The sequence below is a fragment of the Tupaia chinensis genome, unplaced genomic scaffold (assembly GCF_000334495.1).
Source record: "Tupaia chinensis unplaced genomic scaffold, TupChi_1.0 Scaffold000407_4, whole genome shotgun sequence".
Taxonomy (NCBI): domain Eukaryota; kingdom Metazoa; phylum Chordata; class Mammalia; order Scandentia; family Tupaiidae; genus Tupaia; species Tupaia belangeri.
The window spans coordinates 2,297,155-2,302,228 of record NW_006159912.1 but is presented as its reverse complement, the minus strand read 5'-3'; the positions used below and the strand labels follow the sequence as shown (position 1 = coordinate 2,302,228).

Here is a 5,074-nt window from a genome sequence, read left to right as displayed (position 1 = left end):
CACTATAGGGCGCATGCGCTCGCCAGACAGACAGAGAGAGACATAGAGACAGAAAGCGAGAAATCACCCCCCAGGGGGGATGGCCACGCCGCAATCCCTTCTCCTCCACTCTCCTCTCGGGATCTTGGGCACACACGCACACGCGCCCGGCGTGAGTTTTAAGCCACCGGGTCCAGGATGCGAACCGCGGTGTACTACGTGGGAGTCCAGCAACATAGCCATTACGTTAACTGCTGGTTCCCATCATCTAATATCTTTTCATTGTTTTTCCTGATCATTATTATTATTATTCCAATTATTTTTTTAACCAGTCAATCACTATTTCTCATTTTGCTTGTAAAAAGACTTTACCCAATATGAAATACTTCTCAGACCAATCCAGTTGAGAATACTAGACACGTCATCATCAACAGGTAATAAACCATATCTGTGTCCTACTAATGTCATGCAAAGTAAGTATAGGTTTTAAACTTTTTCTCTGATAAAATATTTTGTTGTTGCTTAAGATTCAGTGCTCTCTTAAAAACTTTATGAAATAGTTGACTAAGATGTACTATTAGGTCTTTGATAAAGTCAGGATGTATTTTCCTGTGCAAAAATGCATCATGACTTTCCAGACAACCCAATAATTATAAACATATACTTACATGCTTTAATAAAAATGTATATAAACTTGATACTAACTCCATCTTTAAGTATGTTTCTTTTTTAAAGATTTTATTTATCATTATTTTTATTATCATTATTTTTAATTTGCTATAGAACACATGTACTCACCAGAGAGAGACAAAGAGAGAGAGATAGAAAGAGAGAGAGAGAGAGTGAGAAACTAAGCTACCAAGTCCGGGACTCGAACTGTGATGGGCCATGTGGGAGTACCACCACATCACCTGCTGGCTCCTAAGTGTATTTCTATATCCTTTCTCTTTAGAGTAGAAATCTCTTGGAAACAGATATCTAATAAGAAAAAAATTTAAATAAAAAATAGGCAAAAGGCTGACTGCATATATTTCAATGCCCCGGATTCCTTAAATCTTCAGGGGAATATATTGGGGCATCAGAAAAGTCATAACACATTTTTGCATAGAAAAGTATAAAAAAAGTCATGACTTTTCTGATAATCCAGTAATTTTGATTGATTTTCTATTTATTATTGATCAGGCTTCAGATTTTGTGAAACTACATATTTTTTTTTCTTTTCTGTTTTTGGAGAGGTTTTTGCTATAGGGTGCGTGTGCTCGCCAGAAAGACAGAGAGAGACAGAGAGACAGAAAGCGAGAAATCACCCCCCAGGGGGGATGGCCACACTGCAATCCCTTCTCCATTCTCCTCTCAGGATCTTGGGCATGTACACATATGTGCCTGGCGTGAGTTTAAGCCGCTGGGTCTGGGACTCAAACCACAGTCGACTACATGGGAGTCCAGCGACATAGCTATTACACTAACTGCTGGTCCCTGAAACTACATATTAACGGATAAGTTTTCATCTAGAAGAGTTGCAAACGATTTCTGTCCATCAGAAAGATAATCGTTAGGATTACAGTTTCATTATTGCCCTATACTGGACATAGGATATTAATTTGCACCTTAATTTATTAATGTTATTTCAGAATATTATCCCCAATTAACTAAAAAAAACTTTGTTTCTCAAGTGATCTTTTAGTCTACTTAATGGTTCACTCCCTAAAGGGATAAATATGTTTTGGGCACATATTATCTAAATTTGAATGTGCCATGTTTTTGGTTTAACTAAAATATTATACTATTATGTCTCTTGTTTAAAGACAATACTTACCCAAAGTTCAGTGATTCCTTCAGTTTCCTTTTCCTCTAAAATTTCAACTAAAATAAATTAGATACTCTTTATTCGATGCATTGCTTTAAAGCCAGAACAGAAAAATAATTGTTTTTAAAAAGAATAATTCAGGTCAAGGAACTCCTGGGAGGTACTGGGATAAGAGAGTTGGAGGGAAGCTGACTGGCAACTTGTGTTCCTTTTTCTCAAGCAAGTTTCATTGTTTCTAGGTCCTCATTCTTTGTTTCCAGCTTCATGTCCTTGATTATTGCATCTAGGTTAAGGTCCTTGGACATGAGGTTCAGGTTCTTCATGCAATTCTGAACTCTCACATTGCTGGGATTAGCACACACATGTTGCCCCTTGGTGGTGAGGAAACTGGGGAGTATATGAGGGGAGATTTTGAGCTGTGTTCTGCAAATGGAGATAGTGTCCCATTCTTCCTGCCCCTCCACTTCCCCACTCAACACAGTCTGTTCTTTCCATTGTCTGCTGAAGGCAGTTCAAACTGATGCTCTGCCATCAATTGTCTTCTTTCTGTGTCTGGAAGAAATAAACAGTAGTGAGAGAAGTCCCTGTGAGGCAGCATTGTCTCAATGTCTCCACTCACCCCATTCCTCACCTCCAGCTGAACCGAGAGAGGGGCCCTGATGCTGAATCACCTACCTCCGGGCCCGATTTTTTTTTCCATTAGGACCCTGAGATTTTTCAGTGATCTTTTGAAAATGTTTGAGACATAAAAACATTCTATTGATTCTAAAATATAAAAACAAACTGCAGATCTATTGGGTTGTTGGTAAATCACGACATATTTTTTCTATGCAAAAATGTGTCATGACTTTTCCCACAACCCAATAACGTGGATGAGTTAATTAAATGTCTACAGAATGTGATGCAGTCCCTAATTCCTTCTACACATTTCTGGAATCCCCAGGATTTTGGAAACAGAAAGTTTTTCCTCAACTCATTTGGTAAAGTGAAGCTATTTATGGTTTATTTATCTCACTTATTATAAATGTTCATATATATTTGCTACAGAGATATTGCTGTATTTGATTGAAGTATGCCTCCCAGACCTCACTAGAGATTTAAGTAATGTTTCGGTACGTATTACCTTAAATTTTTTTTAATTTTGGTAAAAATTGTGGTAATTATGGTAAAAGTTGCCATTTAAACTGTTTTAAGTGTACGGTTCTATAGCATTAAATGCATTCAAATTACTGTACAACTATCACCACCATCCCTTTACAAAACTTGCTTTTTCTTACAAAACTGACACTCTGTGCCTGTTAAATAGTAACTCCATTTCCCCTGCCCTCAGCCCTGGGCAACGACCATTTCAGTTTCTGTCTTTAAGAATTTGACTACTCTAAGTACTTCAGATGAATGGAACCAACTATTTGTCCTTTTGTGACCAGGCCTTATCTCTCTGTGCATAATTTCCATGATATTCACTCATTTTGTGTCAGAAGTTCCTTCCTTTTTATGGCCAAATAATATCCCACTGTATGTATGTACCACAATTTGTTTATCCATTCATCCTTTGATGAAAACTTGAATGACTTCCAATATCATTTGGCTATTGTGAATAATGCGGTTATGAACATGGGTGTACAAAGATCCTTCCATGTGCTTGGTTTTAATCCTTTTGGGTATATACAAAGAAGGGGAATTCCTAGATCTATCATATTAATTCTTTAAACCCTGAAAAGTTCTGCATTCTAAAATTTATCTAGCCTAAAGATTTTGCAGAAGATATGGAGGACCTGCAATATTTGTTAATTAGACAAATGCAACTGAATTTTCAGCTTTTTTCTCCCTCTCTCTTTCCTTCTTTCTCTCCTTTCTCCCTTCTTTTCTTGTTCTTAATTAAAAAAAAATGTTAAGGTTTTTGTCATAAACCCTATGCACTGCCGCTGGAGAGAGACAGAGAGAGACAGTGAGAGGGAAAGTGAGAAATCACCCCCCGGGTGGATAGACATGGAGCAATCACTTCTCCTCCATTCTCTGCTCAGGACTTTGGGCATGAACGCACACACACCTGACATGATTCTCAAGTCACTGGGTTCGGACTCAAACTGTGGTCAGCCCTGTGGGAGTCCAGTACCTTAACCATGATGCCACCTCCTGGCCCTCCTTCCTTGTTCTTGAAATGAGTTTATTTCCACAATTGACTGTCACTGTATAAAGCTGGCTTTAAAGTTCATATTTACCTTTCACATGAAAATATAAATGAACAATTTTGGCAATAAAAATTTAGCTGCCAACTTAGGTCAACAACTGCTTCCAGTTTTGTTAGCTCACTTCTTATGTGGTTACATATGAATTCTATTTGATGAAGCGCTTGGGAGCACTATAATGTACTCCATGCGATATGGGTAAGCTTGTAAAGATTATTTTAAATGGCCTTATCTTCCCATAACTACTTCCTTACTAGTTGATATTCCAGTTCCATCAATGTTAGCAGTGTGATCTTGAACAAGTTTGCTAGTTTCTATGGCTCAGTTTTTGCATTTGTAAAATGAGAATAATATGCTACATTGTATCAAATTACTGGTGTTCTGAGTTTTTTTCCTTAAAAGTGGCAAATTTACATTGTTCAATCTAATACCTACTTCAAAGGGTTAGGAAGAATCGATGTGTTAATATCTATAAGACATTTGATATACTTTTTTTTGTTGCTCTGAGATGTATTACAAATTGTGATAAACTGTATTTACCTTTCTGTGTTTCATTTTCCCAACACAAAGTAATGGCAAATTGCTGAGATGATGGATATACTAATTACCTTGATTTAATCAATACATATTGAAGTTTTTCTTAGAGCAATTTTCATTTTAATCAGATTACTATTATTTTTTCTCACTATTTTTTTTGAATATTCAATCACTATACATTATTTGAATTGTAAAAAGAATTTTTATAACATGGGATACTTCTCAGACCAGTCCAGTTGAGAATACTATACACATTATCATTAACAGATAATAAGCCATTTCTGTGTCCCACAGATGTCATGCCTCTATTTGTTCTCATGCTATTCTTCTCTATACTCTTCCCTTCTCCCCCTACCCTGTTTCACACTGTCTTCAGTGTCCATAACTATTTTCACTGCTTTTATACCCTCCAATATTTCAATCTCTACCATAGAGTGCAGATAGTATATATTAAGTGGATACATACAATATCTTTCTTTCATAGCCTGGTTTGCTTCACTCAGCAATAAATCTTTCATATTCGACCACTTTCTATCAAATGCCAGGGTCTCGTTTTTTGTGG

At 36.8% G+C, this 5,074-nt stretch overlaps 1 long non-coding RNA gene across 1 annotated transcript in view; it reads right to left on the bottom strand.

Annotated features, from left to right (window-relative positions):
* Positions 1-1,848: 1,848 nt before the first annotated feature.
* LOC114008871 (uncharacterized) overlaps positions 1,849-5,074 on the bottom strand; it is a 7,146-nt gene continuing 3,920 nt past the window's right edge. Inside the window, exon 2 of the long non-coding RNA XR_003550366.1 lies at positions 1,849-2,338. This is a non-coding gene — a long non-coding RNA (uncharacterized LOC114008871). The remainder of the gene's footprint in view (positions 2,339-5,074) is intronic.